The sequence below is a fragment of the Ascaphus truei genome, chromosome 3, assembly GCF_040206685.1.
Source record: "Ascaphus truei isolate aAscTru1 chromosome 3, aAscTru1.hap1, whole genome shotgun sequence".
NCBI lineage: Eukaryota > Metazoa > Chordata > Amphibia > Anura > Ascaphidae > Ascaphus > Ascaphus truei.
The window spans coordinates 54,332,063-54,345,768 of NC_134485.1; positions in this window are offsets into that span (position 1 = coordinate 54,332,063).

Sequence of the window (13,706 nt, forward strand, 5' to 3'; positions counted from 1 at the left end):
CAAATCTCGGTCCCTCACTCACTATAGGCTTCAAGTCTTTATCTAATTTTAGCATATCCCAATGCTTTCTGACAATCCATCTAATAGAGTCTGCTTGCCTAGATTGCTGAGTAATGAAAAATGGCCCTAATTGACTTTTGTTCTGAAAACAATCCACTTTATTATTTCTATTCTTGCGTGTTTTTTTGTTAGCTTCAATCGAGAGAAGGTCTGTCCTATTGGTATTTTTAACTATATCCAATGCTTCCTGAATATGTAAATGTTGGTAACCCCTTTCTACAAATCTGTTAAATAAATCTCTAGACTGGTTCTCAAAAGACTCCTCTGTCGAACACAGTCTTCTTAACCGTAAAAATTGACCTTTCAAAATGCCCTTCTTCAATGGCCTAGAATGGTCGCTATTGGCCATGAGGAATGCATTACGGGAATTGGGCTTCCTGTACATGTCTGTTTGTATGCTTTTATTGGTATCGACATACAACATTAGGTCCAAATAACAAATCTTTTGAGTGTGAAAATCATAAGTGAAGGTTAAATTATACTCGTTCTTGTTTATAGTGTTAAAGAAGGATTCAAAAGAAAGAAAATCACCATCCCAAATAAAAAGTAAATCGTCTATATACTGCTTATAGTATTTAATGTGTTTTCTAAAGTGATTAGAAGCACCATAAATAAAAGTGGATTCCCAAAGTCCCATAAATAAATTGGCATATGAGGGTGCAAATGAGGTCCCCATAGCCGTGCCCTTAAGTTGTAAATAAAAATGTGAGTCAAAACTAAAATAATTGTGTGTCAATAAAAAAGTGATGGCATCAATCAAAAAAGTGCAGAGTGTAGTGGGTAAATCAGATAAATGGAGAAAATGTTGTATGGCCGATAGACCTTGATCGTGTATAATATTACTGTACAAGGACACAACGTCCATAGTGGCCCAACAGTAGGTTGTTTCCCATTGAACATCTTGTAAATCAGTTAACAGATGATTTGAATCTTTAAGAAAAGAAGGTAAGGATTGGACAATAGGTTGTAAGAACCCATCCACGTAACGTGACACACCATCTCCCAAAGATCCAATACTCGCCACTATAGGCCTGCCAGGTGGGCAGGTCAGTGACTTATGGATCTTTGGGAGATGGTGAAAGATGGGCACTATTGGGCATTGACAACACAGGAAGCCCAATTCTTTATCATTTAGGACACACAACAACTTGCCCGTATCAAGAAGTGATCGTAGTTCCCTATTGAACACAGCTGTTTGGTCCCCTGTTAGCTTTTTATAGGCACTAACATCTCCTAATTGTCTAAAAGCTTCCTGTTTGTAACCAGCAGAGGACTGTACTACAACTGCACCCCCTTTGTCAGCATTTTTGATAACAATTGTGTGGTCTTGCTGAAGATTGAATAATTCTATTTTCTCATCTTTTGATAGATTCCCCTTTCATTTTTTCAGCAGTGCTCCACCACTTTCTTCTCTACTTGGATTCATCATATCGGAAGGAGGCACGCTACACCTGTCCAGGAAGGATTCGTGAGTTACTTATTTCTGTGATTGCAGTTCTATCATTTATGGCTTTACAAAGTCTCATGCCTATGGGTTGAGGGGTGCTGTCCCATAAGTGGGTGTGGAGTGTGCTCTCTTCAGTGAGTGTACATTTCACACACCCACTGTGGTGCCTGAATACCACTCTTTATATTATCCTATAATATGGCTATCAAGTGAGCACTCAATGCCTATATATACTGCATATGAAGTTAACTCTTGCCTGGATTCCAATGCTATATTGCACAATACTGCAGAGACATTTGTAGCACCTACAGGGATTTATTTCCCATACCTGCTATACCTGATTATATAGGTTGCTCATGTTCTTGGAGGATTGATTTATTCAATTAATTGGACATTACTATTTTTTATATATCACTAGGGCTGTGATTTGGCTTATTTTTTAATTTTTCCAGTGTTTGATATTGCACTACTATTTTTTCCAATATCTACAACTAACCCGTAATAGTGACTTTCTGTTGGATATACATTTATACTATTGTTGGATACAATGGAGGAACCCACAGTGGATGATGTTGTGGAAGTGATGACCAAGAGTTTTTCTTATAATTGTTTTGATAATACCAAACCTACCAGAAGGGCAGAGATTGCTTTTGATGACAGCGGAGAACTTTTATGTGATGAACCATCTGATCTAGGGACACACTTTGCTAGACTAGAGAGGTTATTAACCCTTCGTTTGAGGCTATGGTGGGATATTACAACCTTTGAAAATTACATCCGTACTAAACGTATACCAAGAGGACTTCGCATAAAAAAGGCTCCCTCCTTTGGATTCAATAATGCTGATTTTGAAAAAGTTTGGATACAGACTCTCAATGAGTGTTCATTTAAACTCATCCATTTAATAATGAAACAAAAAACAAAAGAGATTGCTTTATTAGTTAAGGACATAGAAACATTGCAGATGAAATTGAAAGTCTTTGAGGAGATGGATAATTTTGAGAGAAATGACCAGATCTTGTCAAAAAATCTAGAATGTATGGAAAAAGAATTGATCACAAAAAAGCAGATCAAATTTGAACGCGACAAGCAAGACTATGTCAGAAATCAAATTTATGTATGGCAGAGGAAATCCTACACTGTTAACAATAGAGGTAGATCTGGAAAGTCTCCTTTTGTCCCCAGGGATCCAGAGAAATCTTCAAGAAATCCCAACAAATCTATTCTTAAAAACAGAGCGGCGGAAATATCCAGCTTTGAATCAGATGCATCGAGAGAGAAGGCAGGAATACATCAGTGGCCTTTGATGACAACACAGAATCATGGAGATCCAGTAGCAGATCACGAGAAGATTTAAATCATCCATCTACATCCAACTTGACAGGACAAACTAGCTACTGGCTTCCAATGCAAAAAGATCGTGAGGCAAAAAACGGCTCTGGAAGGGGACAAGGAGATCGAGCAAGAAGCGGGGACACGCGTGGAGCTATGAAAAGAAAGAAATATTTCTAAAATCTGAAATAAATAACGTCATAAATATCTCAGGCTACACGCTAACCCCTGGACAGTTATCTCTCCTCAACAAAGGATTGAACTTTGCACCACTCAATAATTTCAGACTTTTCAATGCCATGATTGATTTGCAATGTTTCATACGCAAGTTATGCCTTAAAAAATTCTTTACCTCTAGAGGTGACGTGGTTGAGGTTTCCTCGGTCTCCCAGCCCCCTCTTGGGACAAAGGAGGACTTGGACCCTGACCCACGCCACACATTAACGTAGTTTAAAGAATTATGTGCCATATCAGATATGGAAGGGTTACTTTTGGAACAAGATAATTTGAGTTCCAATGATGAGTCTGTACCGAGTAATTTCTTTGTTCAACGACATACACAATTCAAGAAAAAATCCACTTTTATTCCTTATACATCTAAAGGGCCATTCATTGCCACATTCGAGAGACTGGTTGAGGAAGACCTCAAAAAACTAGCAGAGGACTGTGCACGCAACCCGGCACCCCATGGGAATCTATCAAAAGATGAGAAAATAGAATTATTCAATCTTCAGCAAGACCACACAATTGTTATCAAAAATGCTGACAAAGGGGGTGCAGTTGTAGTACAGTCCTCTGCTGGTTACAAACAGGAAGCTCTTAGACAATTAGGAGATGTTAGTGCCTATAAAAAGCTAACGGGGGACCCAACAGCTGTGTTCAATAGGGAACAACGATCACTTCTTGATACGGGCAAGTTGTTGTGTGTCCTAAATGATAAAGAATTGGGCTTCCTGTGTTGTCAATGCCCAATAGTGCCCATCTTTCACCATCTCCCAAAGATCCATAAGTCACTGACCTGCCCACCTGGCAGGCCTATAGTGGCGAGTATTGGATCTTTGGGAGATGGTGTGTCACGTTACGTGGATGGGTTCTTACAACCTATTGTCCAATCCTTACCTTCTTTTCTTAAAGATTCAAATCATCTGTTAACTGATTTACAAGATGTTCAATGGGAAACAACCTACTGTTGGGCCACTATGGACGTTGTGTCCTTGTACAGTAATATTATACACGATCAAGGTCTATCGGCCATACAACATTTTCTCCATTTATCTGATTTACCCACTACACTCTACACTTTTTTGATTGATGCCATCACTTTTTTATTGACACACAATTATTTTAGTTTTGACTCATATTTTTATTTACAACTTAAGGGCACGGCTATGGGGACCTCATTTGCACCCTCATATAACAATTTATTTATGGGACTTTGGGAATCCACTTTTATTTATGGTGGTTCTAATCACTTTAGAAAACACATTAAATACTATAAGCGGTATATAGACGATTTACTTTTTATTTTGGATGGTGATTTTCTTTCTTTTGAATCCTTCTTTAACACTATAAACAAGAACGAGTATAATTTAACCTTCACTTATGATTTTCACACTCAAAAGATTTGCTATTTGGACCTAATGTTGTATATCGATACCAATAAAAGCATACAAACAGACATGTACAGGAAGCCCAATTCCCGTAATGCATTCCTCATGGCCAATAGCGACCATTCTAGGCCATTGAAGAAGGGCATTTTGAAAGGTCAATTTTTACGGTTAAGAAGACTGTGTTCGACAGAGGAGTCTTTTGAGAACCAGTCTAGAATTTTATTTAACAGATTTGTAGAAAGGGGTTACCAACATTTACATATTCAGGAAGCATTGGATATAGTTAAAAATACCAATAGGACAGACCTTCTCTCGATTGAAGCTAACAAAAAAACACACAAGAATAGAAATAATAAAGTGGATTGTTTTCAGAACAAAAGTCAATTAGGGCCATTTTTCATTACTCAGCAATCTAGGCAAGCAGACTCTATTAGACAGATTGTCAGAAAGCATTGGGATATGCTAAAATTAGATAAAGACTTGAAGCCTATAGTGAGTGAGGGACCGAGATTTGTATTCAAAAAGGCCAAATCATTGGCCAGCTTTCTCTCCCCCAGTATGTTTAAATCATACCACCAATCATTTATCACTAGTATCCCAAGGGGTTTCCACAAATGTGGTCACTGTGTGATTTGCCAGTATGCGACCCCTATTTCAAGCATCACCACAGTGAAACCTAATAGGAATATGAAGATAACATCATTCATTAATTGTAACACCAGTTACACAGTCTACATTATTCATTGTGGTTGTGGGAAAGACTACATAGGCCGAACCATTAGGTCTTTAAAATTAAGAATAATGGAACATGTGAGGGCCATCAAGAAAGGCAACATTGTCCATCCCTTAGCTAGACACTTTGTTGATTGTCCACGGGGAGGTATCCAGGGCTTCTCTTTTTCAGCTTTTGAGCTTTTCGAGGGGGTGACAGATTGAACATGCTCAACAGACGAGAGATGTTCTGGATATTCAGTATGGATACTCTTTTTCCATCTGGAATCAATCAAGATTGGGAATTGGTTCACTTTCTTTAAATAAAATTATTTATCATTGGATATTATTTAATTAGTATTATGACTTATCTAATTCTATTTTCATTTTTGTTATACATTTGTAGGAGTTTAGACTTTTATAAATATTATATTTCTACTTTATATATGGATGTATTTAATTATATAGTCAATAGATCAGAAAGGGGGGAAGGGAAACACAAAATGAATGTGTACCCTAAAAGAATTCACTTATATGCACACCAAACTAGTGTAAAAATTAACTTTTAATAAATTACTTAAAACATATATTACCAAAGTAATGTGTAATGTGGATTAAAAATGTATTAAATCAGAAATATCTGGCATCCATGTCTTTAATTATTGAATCGTGCTATCCCAGATGTCCACTTGATATTAGAGGGATACAAAAGACAGGGGATGCTAGGAGTCAGGGTGCTAACCCCTCTGGAGCAACGATGAGACCCAGTAGTGAGAATATATATAGTTGTTCATAAGTAAGTGGCCAACAAATTGAGCTTCCTTGCTAGATGGACCAGCACTGCACACTGCAAAGAGGCTATAGTGTGTTAAAGTACAAAGTGCCTGGGCAGTAAAGCTAGCACATACAGTGTAGTAAAAATACAAACACTGCAACATGAATCCACCAGACACAGCAGTGCTGGGGTGAATAGCACAGAAATAACTGGGAAAACACCTCTCATAGAGTGCAAGGAAGGCAGGCACACAAACAGTGGAATTGAATAAATAAACGACTAGCTGCTAGGGTCTGCAAAGTTAGAACCAGGAGACTACAGACACTACATTAAAACAGCTCCAAGTAGGAGACTGACAACATTGCGCGTCCAACGCGCGTTTCCCTCCAGCAAAGGAGCTTCTTCAGGGACAAATTCCACTGTTTGTGTGCCTGCCTTCCTTGCACTCTATGAGAGGTGTTTTCCCAGTTATTTCTGTGCTATTCACCCCAGCACTGCTGTGTCTGGTGGATTCATGTTGCAGTGTTTGTATTTTTACTACACTGTATGTGCTAGCTTTACTGCCCAGGCACTCTGTACTTTAACACACTATAGCCTCTTTGCAGTGTGCAGTGCTGGTCCATCTAGCAAGGAAGCTCAATTTGTTGGCCACTTACTTATGAACAACTATATATATTCCCACTACTGGGTCTCATCGTTGCTCCAGAGGGGTTAACACCCTGACTCCTAGCATCCCCTGTCTTTTGTATCCCTCTAATATCAAGTGGACATCTGGGATAGCACGATTCAATAATTAAAGACATGGATGCCAGATATTTCTGATTTAATACATTTTTAATCCACATTACACATTACTTTGGTAATATATGTTTTAAGTAATTTATTAAAAGTTAATTTTTACACTAGTTTGGTGTGCATATAAGTGAATTCTTTTAGGGTACACATTCATTTTGTGTTTCCCTTCCCCCCTTTCTGATTCACTTTTCAGTTCACAGTTTGCACCCATCTTTTTGATTACCTCACTTAAATATTTGACTACATTATTCAATTGGTATGGTCTTGTGATCACTCCCTATCCCTCTGTTGTTTCTATAGTCAATAGATGTTTTATTTTATCACTTCATATAGATATTTAACAATATGTAGTTAATGTAGTTAGGTTATCATTTACATGTGTATAGATCTATTATACTGTATATATTTATTTATTAATTTGGAGTCTTAGTTGATAATGTATATGTTTACACTTAGGATAATTATATATATATGCATAAGAGTACAGTTGTTCACATCAGTGGAACAGTGGTATCTTAGTTAGATCTATTCTGTTTATGTCACTATATTATTTATATATCATTCACTATTAGGGGTTAATATAAGTGTGTTTCTTCATATATTATATTAATAATATTGTTTATGTTAACATTCTAATTTAGTTTATTCATGTTTATCATAAGTTTTGTTTTTAATTCTCTTTCTTTTTTAACCTTTCTGTTTTTCAATTTTTTTTAACATTGTTTCTGTGTTGATTTGATATGGGATAAATTTGTCTTTGCTTTGAAGTCACCATTCTGCAAAGCGTGTTTTTTTGTCCATCCAGGGCCTCCGTAGTTTTTAGTTCCGATCGCCATCTTGGTTTTAGGAAGGAGACCAGGAGAGACAGAGAAACGGCTCTGCAGACGGAGACTCAGTTAAGTGGTGATTAATAGGGTTTGATTTATAGTTAATTATCTTTATTACTGCACGAGCGGGGGAGGTTGTCCATACCTCACTGGCACCCGTAATTATACCCGACCATGTGATCGGGGGGGCCCGTTTTGGCGCGAACTGGCTACGCAGCTCCTGCATATATAAATGAGACATTATACACACGTAGGTCACTCTTTGATAAAGCGCTCCTATAGCGCGAAACGCGTCAGAGGTACCTCATCTGTAGCCCAATCTACTAATGCCATAAATTAAAGCATTTTTTAATTTGTAAGCAGCCTCCAGCCCTTTCATTTTTTCAGCAGTGCTCCACCACTTTCTTCTCTACTTGAACCCAAAAAGTATGTATATATATATATCATAATAAAAAATAGCAACACCAAAAATAGAATGATGTGCAATATATAAATAGTGTCAAAAAAGTACACATATAAGTGGATTAATTATAAAATGAAGCAAAATACTAAATAGTAACTTTTAATAAATCAGAAAGTAGATAATGTTAAATGCAAATATAGTACATGTGAATCACCTGTGAACAAACAAAACAAACTCAACATATAACATATTGTGAGGAATCGGGGAACGCGTCCCTTGCGGCGCGCTACCTCCTCGCTTACCTATAGTACAGTAGCGGCAGCTGCCGAAGATCCGCCCCCGCTGATGTGCGCATCACTGCTCCTGTTATAGGGCGCGCGCGCACTCGCTCCTTCTACGCACGGCCACCGAGCATAGCTCCACCCCCTCGGACGCGCCGCACCTCTGCTGTGCGCGGTGCACGCGCATGATGGTGCGCAACGAGCCCCAGCTGCGTGGCAAGTTTAGCTGTGAGCCCTTGTCTCCTGCAGCCTAACCTTGGCATCTGCGGAGGCCCCGCCTCCACTCCGCCCCCTCTCCTACTTCTTCCTGTCTCCTATAAAGGACTGCCTCTTCCTGTCATACTTTGCTGAACATAACCTTGTGTAGCCTTTGCGTGTGTCTGTCTTGTCCAGCTCAGTCTTGTCTTGTTTACTCTATGTGTTTTGTCAATTGGATGCAGCGTTGGGCACCCCCTGTCTCTTGTTATATACAATTGCCACGCTCAATAGCGCTTTGGTTGACTTAATATATATTTACTTTGTGTTGGGTGTGGGAGTTTGAGACTGGGAATCTGTGTTAACCTATGTTTCTTTTGGAGGCTGTGGCACCTCCTCCCAGAGCTCACTCCTCCCCCTTCACCCTTTAAGTTGGAAGGTCATTTCACTTGCTGCAGGAACAGGACCCATTATGGTTCCCCTCTCACAGAGGTAAGGGGAAGGGTTCACAGTGTAGTGTAGGACCTGCATTATCTTGGTTATACCTTGACGTTGGTATGCAGGCTTATGATGCCTTTGGCCAAAGGGTTAACTAAATAACCAAGTATTTTATTATTATTGAAGTATTTTACTCTATGTGTTTTGTCAATTGGATGCAGCGTTGGGCACCCCCTGTCTCTTGTTATATACAATTGCCACGCTCAATAGCGCTTTGGTTGACTTAATATATATTTACTTTGTGTTGGGTGTGGGAGTTTGAGACTGGGAATCTGTGTTAACCACAGTCTTGTCTTGTTCTCTGCAGTTAACCTCTTGTGTACCGACCTGGCTTTGCATTTGGATTCTCTCTGGCTCTTTGACCCCTGGCTTACGGATAACGATTACGAGTACCTCTCCAGCCCCAGACCACAGGCTTACGGAGTTCAATTACGTATATCTCTCCAACCCACGGACCCCGTAAGTATTGGTTTAACCCTTTCTACATACTCAGACCCAGCAACGATGCAAACCACCTCTTGGGCTCGCCCCCGCTACAGTGGATGTGTGGCATAGTCCTTCCCACCTCAGTGCCGTGGTCAGGTCTTGTTTGTGGGCTCGCGCAAGCGTTACACATATCATCTACAAACCCCTCTTCCAAATAGTGTCCAAAAAGGTAAATCCAAGTGAAGGAGATTAGGCTGCTTTTCTAGATGAACCACATCCGATGGCTAGGACCCAAGAAAAAAAGAAAACAAAAAATGCACGCTCCATGTCGTATAAAAGTTTTAATAAAAATGGAAGGGGAATAGACAAGGGGAGGGGAGGGAAGCAAGCACACTTACAAACGTATGCTATAAAATAAGCAAATGTGAATCAAAGATCACCGCCAACAATGTCTGCTCCGGACAACGACATCCTCCGATGACAAACTCACGAATGTAAGTGGAGGGATACAGTCGATGAGGTAGTTAGACTGGAGGAGGTGGGTTGCAGACAAGGTAGATGCACAGGCTTCTTGCTGTAGTTCCTGAGATCTTGCCAAGCGCACTGAGTCCGTTCAGATCAAAACGGAGCCTTGCGTGATGACGTAGTGTCAGAGGGAGGAGCCCTGACGCGTTTTGTCACATAGAGTGACTTTATCAAAGGATGATGAGGTAGCTAATATAGGTAGTATAAATACCCCCATGTTTCTAAGCAACGTCAAACAGAACTAACTAATGGGCAAGCGATGTAATTAAAAAACTAATAGGAAAAAGCTGATGCATATTAAATATATACACAGAACAAATCCATTCATAGATGACAAGAATATACAAAATTATTGCATATAAAATACAAACCTACATACAAAAAGTATAAATAAATATAAAATACATAGAGAATAAGAACATCAGCTGTTAATCACTGTATAAAACAGATATTGGCAGAGACAAGTATATGGGTGACACACTACATATGGACAAACTGTAATGAATAATACAGGGAAGGTAAAAGTATATACCACAATGTGGCGTGTAAATGAAATAGTGAAAAGAGTGGAGATGAGCGCATGTAAAAAGCATTAAATAAATGTATAAATATGCGATGGGTGGGGGATGGAGATACTACAAATACTCACACGGGCATATATGAGCAGGATCCCTCAGCGTTGTCTTTGATGTTCTTGGTCTGGTCATGAAGTGATGTCATCTAATGAAGTGGTTGTTGTCTTGCATTGATCACTTGCTAGTAGTTTCTAGTACCCGTGTGTTCTGGCTCATATGAGCCGTAGTGAACACACAAGGGACACACACAAAGGGGATCAAATGGTAAGTGAACACATACAATTCGAACACGCTGAGGTGTCAGAAAGGATATATAAATGAAAACACTCACACGGGCTTGTGAGAGTGAAGACAGTTAGGGCAACTGTTTGCAGCATGTAGACCTCTTTGGATGGTGACTTTTATCTGTGATCTTGTTGTCTTGCAGTTGAACACAGGGAACAGACACACACACACACATATAAATCCCAAATGAATGGGAAGGTGGAGATTGTGACTACACTTGAACGTGTATATATAAATAAAATAAAATAGACTCACACGGGCTTGTGTGAGTAGAAGTGATGAGGGCAAGGGTTAACAGCGTGGGATCCTCTGGAATCGCTGTGTATGCAGTCTCGCAGTTGGTGTGATAATCAGTCAATCAAAAAGGTAAAAGAAAATAATTTTATTGAACAGTTAAAAGCTCAAAGACTTACATAAATAATGTAGTCTCCACGGCTAGAACCAGTTCTGGTGGCAGTGAATCCCCTAATCCGCGTCCGGGTGCAGGGCTGTTTTCCAGGTGCTGGAAGCGGCTACGAGAGTAGTGTTAGAACAGGAGGGCTCCACGCTATGCCTTGAACGATGCGTTTCGGAAAGTCAATTTCCTTCATCAGGTTCAGGTCATAGCGTGGGTGGAGTGGAGGCTTAAATACATTTCTTCTGCTTGGCTGTAGTCCATCTAATGTGATTGGTAGCGTTGTTTTCCTCTGGCGCTGGTTTCGTGACGCTGGTCGTCGGGGCCATGTTATGCGCATTCGTGGGGCGGCAATGGGGATCTCATTCATGGGTAGTAACTGCGCATGCGTTAAGTCCTGTGACATCAGTTTGAAGTGACGTCATGGTCTGGAGCATGCTGGTATCGTGTGCCGCTAGGTGCAGGAGATAGATGCAATATGGGCATCGAAAATTGTCTTTTATTGAAGCCAATAAAACAAATAAAACGGTGATTAAAAAAGGAGATATGAATGGGCAATAAGATGTTAATGGGGGTAGTTTACACAATCGTGTAAATGCATAGAATGAATGAAATATGGACAGCGTGATGGTCTAGCAAAAATATATATGGCCATACTGTAAATGGTTAAAAATAGGGTAATATGAATGGGCCACAGGATAAAAAGGCAAGATATCAATGAGGGCAGTTCACATAATCAATAATGAGGCTTGGATTGAGATGATGGTTAATATCATACAAAAAGAGCTCATACGTAAAACATATAAAAGAATAACAAAAAAATTAATGGAAAAAGTGAAAAAATAAAAAAATTTGCAGATGTGTAACAGAGAGAATTTATATAAATGAAGCGATGTCAATGTCTGCATTAAGACCTCCTGGGGCCAATGTCTTTAATTTGTATATCCAATACGTTTCCTTACAGGAGAGTTTTAACAGCCTGTCCCCACCTCGCCAACACTGGGGTACCTGTTCAATAGCACGGTATGTTAGGCCTGTCACATCACTATTATGTTTGATCTGAAAATGGTTTGGTACACTGTGAGTTTGAAGTTGTTTCCTAATATTGCCCATGTGTTCCAGTATGCGGACGCGTAGTGGTCTACTCGTGCGGCCCACATACTGGAGACCACACGGGCACTCGAGCATATACACCACAAAGCTTGAACGACAGTTAATAAACTGTTTCATTGTGAATTCCTCGCCAGTGACTGTGGATTTAAAGTGCATTTTATCCCTTGATCCATGATGACACGCTTTGCATGTTTGACACTTATGAAAGCCTGAAATTTCATTCAGTCATGAGCTCTTAATGCTGGTGCTAGATTTAAAGACACTTGGCGCAAGGCGACTTTTGATATTGTCAGCCTTCTTAAAAATTATTCTAGGATTTTTTGGTATATGTTCCTTTAGAATTGGATCACTTTCCAAGAGGTGACAATGTCGTTTAAGAATTTTTTGAATTTTATCTGCATCTTGATTGTACTTGGTTAAAAATGGGATCTCAAAGTCTCCAGGTTTTGTTGTTTTCTCTCTTGTCACTAAAAGTGTTGTTATATCGATTTGGCTGACTTGTGTTAGTGCCGTGTTTAGATGGTCCCGATCATAATTTCTTTCTATAAAACGGTTTTCTAATAGGCCTGCTTGTTCTCTAAATACACTGTCGTCTGTGCAATTACACCTAATGCGTCTGAATTGGCCAGACGGGATGTTTTACAGCCACCGTCGATGGTGGCAACTGCTTTTCAGCAGGTAATTATTGCAGTCTACTTCTTTAAAATAAGTCTTTGTTTTAATCTGGCCACCCTCAATATAAATTGTGAGGTCGAAGAAATCTATCGTAGACTGGCTCCACTGGGATGTGAATACAAGGTTCTAATCATTATGATTAATGTAACCAATGAAAAGTTTTAGACTCTCTTCGCCACCTTGCCAGATGAAAAACACATCGTCGATATATCTCCGCCAGAGGACCAAGCTTGCGCCAAACTCGTTGGGGGACCAGATGGTATTGTCCTCCCAAACACTCATAAACAGGTTAGCATAACTGGGCGCAAACTTGGTCCCCATGGTGGTGCCGTGGCGCTGAAGGTAAAAACTGCCATTGAAGTTAAAAACATTGTGTTCAAGAATAAAAGTGATACTATCAAGTAAAAAATTGGCCTGTTCTTGTGCCATTTTCTTGTCTTGATTTAAAATTGTAAAAATAGCCTCGCGTCCCTTGGTATGATCGATGGATGTGTATAGCGATACCACATCACATGTGACTTAAATGAAGTTGGGTTGCCACTCAATGGAGGTGAGCATGTTAAGGACATCTGTGGTATCTCTAAGGTAGGATCTCCCAGTCACAACATACTTTTGAAGAAAGCTGTCAATGTATTCGGACAAGTTGGACGTGAGAGACCCTATCCCAGAGATTATGGGTCTTCCTGGTGATGCTGTGATACATTTATGTATTTTTGGCAAAAAATAGAAAACTGCCATCACTGGAAATTTGTTATTAATGTAATCATATTCTTTATTGT